Genomic DNA, 12,522 nt, shown 5'->3' with positions numbered 1-12,522 from the left:
TTACTTGGAATGAGTGGTTTATCAAAAATTGATGTTTTAATACGATTACATGTTTTAATACAATTACATGTTTTAATACGATTACATGTTTTAATACGATTACATGTTTTAATACGATTACATGTTTGCTCAGTTTTGTGATAAATAGAAATAAATAGCTATCTGTTTATATCCCTTTCTGTTCCTCAAGTGGATAAAATAATAGTTAGTTCGCTGCACCTTATGCAAAGTTTTAAACAATATTTTAACACGATCGGCTTATTAGTTCCCGAGCTAAAATTAAACGTTAATACTAATTCCTCTTTTTCTGCAAATGTTCATCAAAACAATACCATACTTTTTTTTCCTCATCATAAAAATAAACATAAACATTTCACCAACATCAGCCTAGAAGTTTCCGATAAAACGGGGAACGGCAAACAAGATAACCAAACAATGAGAAACACACAGACACACAAACACACACACATATGTATATATATATATATATATATATATATATATATATATATATATATATATACATATATATATGTGTTTATGTGTGTGTAAGACCTTTAAGAACTCTGTTCTTATCATTGAGCACTCAAGTTAAAGTTTAAAATATCGGTCACTTAAGCTTACATGCGCGGATAATATTTGTCGAAATAATTAGATTATTACTACCGTCTTGACATTTAATAATCTATTTCAATTGCATTTCTCGCGGTTAACGGTGGCCGTGTGGATTTGTTCCTTGCTAATGTAATCAGAGAGGACTTCGTTGCCGGGTTCGAATCTATCGACCTTTGCTGATCTTGCTCCGCCTCTTGATTTTGATAGCTTCCCTTAATTTCCTCAAAAGTGAAGCATAATAGGCTCCTGTAATTATGGTACGTTTGTCAGGAAATCTGTCATCACAACTCCGTCCTGGTTCCAGAAGACTGTGAGCATGACCTTGCCAGCGGAGGGCGGCACCTTCCCTTCTTTGAAGGTGGTGAGTCTCAGTACTCCCACTTCATTGACTGGGTTTTGGTCTCTGGATCATAGTGATGGACTCAGGTTTCATTCTGTGTAATCCGTGTTTTGAATAACTTGGACTCATCTCCTTGGCCCATCTCCAAATTCATCCTCGAGCTCTCGACGCGTTCTCGCTTCTGGAATGGTGTGAGCAACCTGGGAATCCATCTGGTTAACAACTTATGCATATGAAAATTCTCATGAATGGTAGTTACCAAAGACCCTGTACTAATCTTGATATCTTGGGCTATTTGGCGAATAGTAATGCACCGATCTTCAAAAATGGCAGCCTTAACTTGACGGACAGATGCCTCAACAATGGCAGAAGGGGGAGCGACCAGGTCTGGAAGCTGTTTTCACAGACTTCCGGCCATGTTTGAATTCACGATGCCAGCGCTTTAAAAGGTCATATGATGGGGCATTATCATCATAATTTTCTTTCATTTCATCAAAAGTCTCCTGTGATGTGCGCCCTTTCAAATGCAAAAACCGGATCACTGCTCAACATTCAACAGGCTCCATTTCACATCTGACTCAGTTCAAACAGTTGTTAAACAGAAATCACAATTAGTTGTAATTTGCCACATAACCCGTAGAGATATAAATCATTGCACATGCAAAATTTCAGCTAGATCAGACCACTGGAAGTGGATCAGGGGTATTACTTATTGCACACCTTTTGTACCAACTACAACCGGGATTATTTCTGTTTTTCCCCGTGTATACGCTTTATTTCCAAGGTCAATAGATCATAATTGCTCCATTCTCCTCCTCCTTCTCTCTCACATTCCTGTCCTATGGTATTGAAAAGTATACAATCTGCCAGTGTTTAGAGAATTTGTCAATAATAATAATAATAATAATAATAATAATAATAATAATAATAATAATAATAATTATTATTATTATTATTATTATTATTATTATTATCGGATCACATGGAGCTTTCACACAAGTCAGCAACCGATCTGATTGGAGACCTGTGGTGTTCTCGTGAAGCTGAGTGACAACAAGTCTCTCCAGACGTCCAGCTCTCTCCACCTCCTTCGATAGTATTTGCAAATAAATTTGCATCATCGCAGCAGCCGCTTACCATTGATTTCTCGCTGGCAGTGGCCATTGGTTTATACTGGAATTTGAGTGGCACTAAGCCTCCCCAAGATCTCAGTTCTCTTCGCGATTGTCCAGCGGATATCTGCCCAGATCTCCCTCTTCGGTCTTTCCATCCTCCTTGACCCTTCTCGGCTCTTTGGTATCATTTTTTTTTGGGGGGGGGGCGGTAGTGAAACAATGGAGAGATGCATGATGGGGGTGTAGAACATGTAGATCTGCAGCTTCGGTGTTTTTCATTCCCTTTAACGCTTCTTCGTTATATTGCCTTGTGTTATTCTCCGCATTCAAGGGGATTCCTTAATATTTCAGTCGTTTTCCTTATCGTTAGGCGTTGTATTTTTGCTGTTATTCCACTGATTTCAATTTCTGCCATTCTTTTTTCCAGGTTTTTCGGGGTTGTTCCTAGTGCTCCTACTATTATCGGTACTATTTTGTATTTTCTTCATCATCCAAATCCCTTTTAACTCTCTGACTAGTTCTGTGTATTTGCTTCGTTTCTCTTTTTCTTTCATACTAACCCTCTGGTCAGCTGGGACAGCAAAGTCTACGATTTGACAGGATTTGTCTTTCTTGTTAATTATTATGACATCTGGTCTTCTTGCTTGGATGGATTTGTCCGTCTGTATATCCATGTCCTATAGGATTTTGTGGTCCTCGTTTTCGAGTGCTGTTGCGGATTTATGTTTGTACCATTTATATGTACGCTCAAAACGCAGCCGTTTGCACAATTTCTAGTGTAACACCCTCGCCACTTGGTCAAGTTTGCTGCATTCACTTACTATATGGTTTATCGTTTCGTCTCGTTGTCCACAGAGGCTGCATTTGCTGTTTTCTTGTGTTTTGTCGATCCTTGCTTTGATATGGTTGGTTCTTATCGAGTTATCTTGTGCTGCAGTGTTTAGAGATTCAGTTTCTCGGTTTATATGCCCTTTTCGCATCCATATCCAGGTGTTTTCGATATTGTTATCTTTTGAATTTTCCGTGGAGTTGTTTCTCTTTTCTCCTTTTGTCGTTAGTCTCTCTGTTTTCCGTTTTGTTGGGGGTTTTATTTTCAGTGTCTCTCGCGGCCATATTTATCCTTTCAGTGTTTTGCATTATGTATTTTTCTTTTAGTTCTTTTTTCGTGTCCTTCACACAGTCTTCTATACAGATCAGTCCTGTCCCGCCGTCTCCTTTTCATGTAGAGTCTGTCAATTATTATTATTATTATTATTATTATTATTATTATTATTATTGTTGTTGTTTTTGTTTTTTTTTAAATTTTGAATGTTTTGTAAATTTATATTTTAAAATTTTATTGTTGTTATTGTTGTTATTATAATGATAATAATAATGATGATGATAATGATAATGATGATAATAGTTATATTTCCTTCAGGTAGGTGTATTCAATTTGCTATTGTTGCGTTTATAGGGGCAACTGCATGTTTTTTGTGAGTTCAGTTATTTCCACCATATTTAATTTTTAAGCATAGAATAAAACAACAAAAAGTTGATTATAAAAAAAATTGCTAAAATAATTCAATGAATTTGTTCTAGAAAAATGTGTTCATATTATTTCCTAACAAAGTAGAACATTTTGGGGAGAAGAAAATCCAACAGTGACACTGAACGGACCGCCGACACACACACACACAGCAGCATGTGAACACGTTCCTTTTTTGCAGTCTTATTTGTTCTTATTTATTTTTTTCTTTTAAGAAAAAATAGATTTGAAAGGGTAAGCAATAAAACAAATCATTTTCTTTCCATTTTTTAAGTATGAAACTAAACAGACTGAATTACGTATTTTTTATTTGACAAAAATTACTTCTCTGTGTGCCTTTTTTGTGTGTTATATTTGTGTCGTATTCTTTTAAAAAATTTCTTTTTCAGTTGGTTGAATTATTTTATCAGTTGAGTTTTTAGAACTTATTTCCGTATTTCGTTCAGACTCAAAGTTTTTTTTCCTTCGACCATGTGCGTTTCACGTATCTTTCCTTTTGAGTTCTTTTCTCGAAAATATCATACACTCACCATTCGTCGCCAAATGATATATATTTATTTAAATAATCATAACACTGCACATTAAGGGAACAGCGAGGATACTAAACAGAGCTCTCGGTTGGTTTCAATAAAAATGCGGGGCAATGTTGGCAGCTGGGTTGGCTCCCCCATACCCAGCATTACAATCTTCAAAAGAAGAAAAAAAAGTAAGGTTAACACAAAGTTTTATTTAGAAAGGGGATACAAGGCGAGGGTTTGTCAGTTTCTCTCGGTGTCTTGGAACTCTCTGGAGGGGTATATCTACATTGTCTGTATATGATTGTACGAAGGGGTGTTAGGTCATTCCATTATAACAATGGTATTTGAAATTATTTGAAAAAGTGTAGCATTAGACACAACCTCAAATTTGTAAATGAAAACTATTAGATTTCGGACGGAGGTACATCGCTTGGGTATCACCTAGGATGCCCACCCTCCCAGGCCTTGCCCGCTGCTATCAAGTGGGGCAGGTTTATTGCTTGTCTCATGAGGCGTCCCAACCGGGGAATACCAATGGGGTGCCAAGGAATTTTTTGTCCAGGCAAGAGTGCCCCATTCTTTAGGGGAGCTTGCCGACTCTCCAACTTCAGGACTTGTGCCACATTTTGCTACGGTAGACAGCAAATAAATATCTACCCCATTATACTGCATGATCGGATGTGTCTTCTAGCGGCTTTTGCTGCAGGGAGACAGGGTCTTGCCTCGGCAAGGATCCGTTCTTGATACTCAGCCTGACAGGTGAAGGGCAAGGAAACAGGCCCATACCTTCTCGGACTGAGGTACACCGTTTGGGTATCACCTAGGAGGTACACCTTCCCAGGCCTTGCCACGCTGCTTTCGGGTGGTGCAAGTTAATTGCTTGTCGGTTGAGGCGCCCCAACCAAGGAATGCCGACACTATGGCAAGGCAATTTTTTATGAGGCAAGAGTAACCCTCCTTTAGGGGAGATTGCTTATTCTCCACTTTCCGGCCTTGTACCACATTTTGCTGTGGCGGACAGCAGATAAATATCTTCCCCATTTAACTGCTGTATGATTGGATGTGTCTCCCAGCGGTTTCTGCTGCAGGGAGACAGTGCAGAAGTCCTCGTCAAGGATCCGTTCTTGACACGCAGCCAAACAGGTGAGGGGCCGGGAACTCGTATGACTAAGGGACACCGCATGGGTATCACCTAGGAGGTCCACCCTCCCAGGCCTTACCATCAAGCTTTCGGATGGGTCAAGTTTATTGCTTGTCAGCTAGACTGGGTATGGTGACGGATTACTCAGGCAATGTTTCCAATTGCAGAAGCCCCCCCCCCTCCTTTAGAGGAACCTGCTTTAGATCCCCACTTTCCCAGCCTTGTGTCAAATATTTCTAATGTGGGCAGCAATTTTAATAACTACCCCATTACACGCAAAGGTATTATAAAAACCCTTCTATTTTGTATAATGCGGAAGTCTATTTGGTTCATTCTGCTCAAGAATAAATATATAATTTTTATATTCAATTATCTATAAGAAGTTTTATACTTCCACTGGTACGATGTAACCCAGTGCTAGCTGCCTCATTGTCGGGCGTCGGCGACTAAACCGGCTCTCCCACCCGGGATAACCTGGGTGAGGAGGGTGTGGAGACACCCAGCAGGACCAAAAACAAGACCTATCAAAGGTCGAATGAGCTTATGAGCCAACGGCCATTTTTTGCGGCCAGAGTCGGTACCAACGTATCGACCCTGACTTTCCTTGGTTTCTACCGTCTCTGGTCAAGTTCCACTCGTGCCGCTTGGGCAACGCACGAGTTTCTTCGCCCATACTCTCGCAACGGTGGAAGATAGTTACGAGTTAAAAGTCTGGTCAAATTGACGTCGCCACCAGGCGCTTCAGATCCTCCGCAACGGTGGGAAGGACTATGTAGCCCCAGTGGGTGGCTACCGCCCGCCTCAAACCAGACAGCCCCTGGTCAGTAAGCTGCTACCCCGTCACGTCCGCCGCTTCGATGGGGTGGTCAGGCAATCACGGACGTAAATCATTCACCTGTTACAAATCGCAATTAAAAGACTATTCTCCGACTCGGAAGTTGGAACATTCGTATACTGTGCCCGGGTTTCAAGCACGACCGGTATCTCAAACTTCGTGCTAAAGTCCTGCCTCCTAAGATCGCATTACTTGACCGTGGATTTGCCAAGCTGTCTGTCGACATTTTCACTCTACAGGAGACCATATTGGCTGGAACTGGCTTCATTTCGGAACAAAATTACACTTTCTTCTGGACTGGCAAAGCAGAAGAGGAACATCGCATCCATGGAGTAGGTTTTGCAGTGACAAACAAATTACTCAGACAACATGTAGTCGACACTCCGGTCAGCATTTCAGAGAGAATTATGACACTAAGGATCAGCTGCAGCGATACACCAGTACACCTCATCAGCGTCTATGCGCCAACACTACCTAGCGAAGATCATGTGAAGGATGAATTCTACGACTGTCTCGACAAGATACTGAGCAGGATTCCAGCCTGCGATCCCCTCCTAGTACTCGGAGACTTCAACGCCAGAGTCGGTGATAACCATATTGCCTGGCCTGACATCATTGGTCACTTCACTACTGGTAAAATAAATGAGAATGGTCAAAGAATTCTGGAGCTCTGTAGTCAACAGGGATTATCGATTGCAAACACCTGCGTAAAACAGAAAATGTGTCATCGTGTCTCTTTGAGGCACCCTCGTTCCAAACATTGGCACCAATTGGATCTTGCATTTTGTAGAAATAGAGACACCAGTTCTGTCAAACGACCAAGAGCCTACCACTCCGCTGATGATGATACCGACCACTCACTCGTGCTGACAACTCGATCACCCCAACAACGTAAGTCAAGACTACGTCGTAGTCTCAATACGGCTGCAATGGTTCGAATTTTGATACGGATCCATCGAAATAAAGATCTACGCTCGGTCCATAAGCTCTAGAAGTGTAAGACATGTTTTGGTTCAGAACATTTTCCGATGGTTCGTTGTTCTTCACAAGTCCTGGGAGGTGACTGCCTCGCAGTAGATAGTTTCTGAGTTTGAATCCACAAAGTAAAAAATTCTTCCTGTGTTATCACGAAGAAAATGTATGCAAAATTGATAGAGAAAGGTTTAATATTTATAGAGCAATTCTGGTTTCGGATTGGTTGGTAGCAAATGGTGAATTACTTTGATTCGTCAGTTCCTCGCAGCATCGTTATTAAATAGAATCCCCCGACTATGTGGGCTCATACCCCATTACAGTCTTTGGTAAGGTATTCTTTTGCGCTTTTGCCACTGCTTCCTTTTGCTATTGTTGTTGTTGTTGTTGTTGTTGTTGTTGATACCAATTTTTGACATCGGATTATTTTCACTGCTATTTTTACTGTTATTTCTAACAGTATTTTGAACTTTTGGAAAACTTTTTAAAATGTTTGGCTATGGCTGCCTCTGAAAGCCAGATTACTTTAACCAACAACACTATTGAATCAGAGGATGTACCCGCAAATACTTGGACACAACCCCCAAAGCTCGATATAGACGTCATTGATTTCATAGAAAATGCCAAAAATTACCCACACCTCGTAACGTATAAACGAATATGTGTGGATTTACCAAAACTTCAAGAAATCCAAAATAAATGCTCTATACTCTTCGTTGTTGACCGCAAAACAAAGAAACGCATTCGTGCAAACTCGAAATTTTGCAACAACGTCCTCACAACCGCGGGAATACGTATACTACGCCTCATCAAATGTAGGGGCTATAATACTTGGAACACCCTTTTTAACAATGCGCAAAATTGTCTTTCTCTGTCCCAAAAAGATATAATAACCACTAAACATATCCGTCGTACTGAATATATGGAAAGTAGACGAACCACTATATCCGTTTTTCACGTACATCACCACGTGAACGGGGAAAACATTAGAGCAGTTATACTTAAATACGGGGAAATCCTTGCCGTCCAATGCGATGAATTTCACGGTGTATTTTCCTTTGACCTTATCCTTGAACAAGATAACTTTACGAACATACCATTCTTCTTGGAAGTGGGTGATGTCAATCTACCCATAATCGTTGTTGGCACTGTAGACGGATTGATCATCTCACTACAGATTGCCATGAAAAACCCAGCTCAAAACCCCAAATCAAGAGTGGGGCAACATCTTGGAATTGAACTAGCAGTCAAACATTCCCGTCACACTCCTTAAGAGACTACCAACAGCAAAATTGAAAAGGACCAACCATGGAAGATAGCCATCGGGAAAAAACCCTAGTCGCCTATCACTGGAAAAATCAAGGGAAGAAGCCATACTGGAAAAAGACCCAGGCAAGGTGAAGTACGTGGCGATCGTTAACCTCAAAAAGACACTGGATACCCCAAAAACTCTATTCACAAATCCCCCTGTGAATCTCAACCTCCTCCACCTAAACCAAGCTCCAAACCGCAGAGACAGATAAACCCCATGACTAACTCCCCTTGCAAACCTCTGGTAAAATTCCTCTTGTTTCATCTCCTGTCCCCTCAAAACTACCCAAATTTATATCTCTCAGCCCTTACAAAAAGCCCTCACCAGTCCAATCTACTCCTGTCACCACTCATAATACTCCTTCCATATCCCCAGTAAAGACCTCACCCACTCCCCCAATGGAAACAGAATAAATCCTTCCCTGGAAAAATTAAACACCAACAATATTTACCCGGTAAATACATCTGTAAGATTAGTGACCCCCAAATCAACAACTCTTTTTATTTAGTGGGGGAGTCGACCTAGTTAAGTTAAGAGACTTTAGGGATGTAGCTGGCAAGCTAATAGATGACCCTACCAACTTTCCCAACGTTAAAATAGTGTTAACCGTCACAAGATAAAAGGAGGAGGCAAAGTATATATGTGCACTGCTAGAAAAAACCAATACGTCGATTGATCTAGCAGTGCTCATAGCAATTTTCAAGGACTCAACATAGGCAACCTACGAAAATGTTGTGTTGGGAGGGTCCCGGTTAAAATGAACCTTTGCTTGTATAGGATAGCGAAACTAACTTATCCCACGCATGTCGACAGTATCTCTCGTGATGGATTCATATACACTATGGTGGGTGCGTATTCCCTTATAAGAGCCATCGGCACGCTTACGTCCGCGAAGTTCGTTTCTGGTTCTCAACCCTAAGGCATACTCATGGATCTCAAGTTTGCTAGTGTTAATGCCCTATGGCTGCGGCCCGACTAACGAAAATGGCGCTTTACTTTGGACATGCAGTACCTCAGAGTGGATATTTGTTGTGTGCAGGAAACTCACCTTATTATTGGTGACCATTTGCGTGCGCTGTCTAAAACATTTTGCGCTCACTCAGCGTACTTTATTTCTCACTCGAGAGGCGTTTCTTGGCTTGTTAAAAGGTATTTAAATGCGTCGTGTGACCCGTGTTACATGGATCTCCAGTGGAGACTATGTGTTTTGGATGTTACCATAAACGGTAGTGCGTGTCGGTTTATTGGGGTTTATGCGTCCAAATAGCCACATTGAGCTGGCTGCTTTTTTCAGCGAATCGAGCAGTTCATGAATACTTCTCGAACGGTTTTCTTATCGAGTTAGATCGATTTGAGTTACCTACTAGGTATACAAGTTTGATCTTATCGACAAATTCTGAAGTGAAAAGCCCCGTGACTTAGTGTGGACTTGGATAGGTAGACGCGGCTCAGGCCCGGTAGAACTTTCGATATATATCGACCGGTGTAAGGCGAGTCGACGTAGGGAATCTAAATTGTCCAAGTTTCCACAATATAGTTTACTCAGGTCACAGACTTAATCGTGTACGGGTAAACTTAGATAGATCTTAGCCTAGATTAGTCGGTTATTGGAAGCTCAACACGTCGTTGTTCGATATGGAGGGCTTCCGTGATGAGCTATTACTAAGCTAAAAGCGGGAATTGATGTGATCAATCATTGGAAAAATGGCGGGTAAAAATTAAGGAATTTATTAGGTCTTTTTCTGCCAACTTTAGCAAAATACTCAACATTGATTCTAGGGCAGTCAAATCGACACTAGCGTCCAGATTAGATCGGGCGGTAGAGGAGGGTGATAGTGCTAGCGTTACTATAATTAAGATCCAGCTTGTCTCTCTAGTGAAAAGGAGCACCATGCTTTAGTGATTGGGGCTAGCTTAAAAAGAATGCCCCTGGAAGCAACTAACATGGATGCTGAACTGCTTATGGACCTTAAACCAGCGTATGCTGGAGGCATTTAGTTCTCATTTCCAAGATCTTTTCCCCTAGAACCCGGTGTGTAAGTAGAACAGTTCGTCAGCTATTTAGCTGACTTTTCTCATCTTTCGACGACCGAAGCGGCGAGGTGCGAAAGTGGCATAAGGGAGGATGAATCATTGAAGCCTTAAAGCGGATTGATCTTAATAAGTCACTGGGGATCGATGGTATGCCCTATAAAGTTTATTTGAGGTTCACAATTGGTGTCGTAAAACTTGTTCACAAAAACAAAATTGGTGGGGATGGGTTAGGCAATTATCGGCCCTAAACGATGTTTAACACTGAGTTAAAGATTTTCGCTAAGATTCTCGCAAATCGCATGCAGCTTGTCCTGGCTAGTCTTGTTAGCTCCGAACAAACTTGTTCCGTGAAGGGCAGGGCAATCCAGGACAAGTTGATAGAAAAAGTCGACACTGAGGCGACGCTGATGAATTTAGATCAGCCCAAAGCCTTCGATAGTGTTGACCATCGGTACTTGGGGGCTGTTTTGTCGGCGGCCGGTTTTGGCCCGCAATTTCGCTCGTGGGTTCATCTTCTCTATGCTAACCCCGTGGTGATGGTAGAAGTGAATAGGAAGATATCGATACCCTTCAGTTTTTCACGTTCAATTCGGCAGGGGTGCAGGTTATCACCAATTCTATACGTACTTGCGATCGAGCCTTTTTTACGCACACTAGGGTGAATGCGGTCCTACGCGGAATTGCTTTGCCAGATGGCAGGTAAAGTACTCCGCCGTCGCCGACGACGTAACAGTGCTTGAAACCAGCAATGCTGAGATTAGTGTCGTCGGTGTAAAACTCAGACTGTATGAAACCGTAACAGGGGCCAAAATCAATTGCAACAAGTCTTCGGGTGTGAACATCGGTACCTGGAGGGGTTACTTGGAGCGACAGGCCTTGCAAGATACTCGGCGGTACGGTCTGCAGCTGCACCGTGGTTCAGTAGAAACCTTTCATCAAAGGGGAGAGCGGAGGTGTGTAGTATCGACATCTATCCAATCTTTATTTATCGTCTATCAGTTCTTTTCTATCCCGTCCGATACTCTGCTATATTTGTAGAGGGCTCTTTTCAACTTCTTATGGCTTGGAAAGATCCCTACGGTCTGTCGCGATATCTGTTATCTCAATCCTTCTGAAGGCGGTCCAGGTTTACCAAACGTTGAGATTCGTCTCCATACTCTATGGTTCTACAACATAGATCGAATGTGCACACAACGTAGGGAAAACGGTGGCTTCTGGACGGAGGACACCAAGGAAGCCTTTCTGTCTTTGAGAAGGGTGCACGAGTCCGAGTGGGAGGCACACAGGTTTACCGAGGTGAATGCCCCTTCTATTGCGAGTGCCGACGCGCACTGAAGTTTCTCTCAAGAGTGAAGGAAAGCCTCTCTAACGCTCTGCTGTTGTCCTGAAAGGCATTATATCGGATTTTACTGAGGGGATCCGTAAAGGATATTATCGGTGAGGACTCCCTTTGACGAAGGGAAAGCTCCGCTCACTCTGGCCTTGGGGGCCTGGGTCGGGATGTCTCACTTATGATGTGACCTCGTTGGCTTGGCTGGTAATTCGAGATGCTCTCTGGGTCGGTAAGAGGCTTCACTCACCTCGCTTGGAGATTTCGCCTATTTTTAAACAATGCGGCCATGAAGTCGAAACTATGTCATTCCTTCGTTTATTTTCGAACCGTGGTGCCGCTGATTGTGTTTGTTAAAGGTCTCATGGTTCGCGTACTGAACATATTGCCATTAACTTTGTTTCCTTTTAATGTCGGTAGTAATTGACCACCGAAAACGCATAGGTTTCGAAAAAAAAATGTATCTGACCTTGCTAGCAGTTATGAGAGGTGTGCTTTGGAACACACGAATGGGAGTAATTCTTCGGATCTGAGGACTTCGCTTCTCTCGACCTCATTCGAATCTTCCACTATCATTTGAAGGCTCGTATCAAGGCGAAGAGAGGAAGACTCTCTTCGTCTGACTTTGTTGAAATGTGGGTGTCAATTGCGCGTTTGTGTCGGGTGAGAGGAGCAAGACTTGACTGATTCTTTGATATTCATTACGAAAAAAAAATTTGGGTAGCAGAAACGAACGTCAGCTCTGACTCGTTTTTAGCCCAGAGTAGGTCACGGTTTAGACT

This window comes from Euprymna scolopes, chromosome 32, assembly GCF_053919585.1.
Source record: "Euprymna scolopes isolate OS-2025 chromosome 32, ASM5391958v1, whole genome shotgun sequence".
Taxonomy (NCBI): Eukaryota; Metazoa; Mollusca; class Cephalopoda; order Sepiida; family Sepiolidae; genus Euprymna; species Euprymna scolopes.
The sequence above is the reverse complement of the archived record's forward strand: the minus strand, read 5'-3'. Positions refer to the sequence as shown.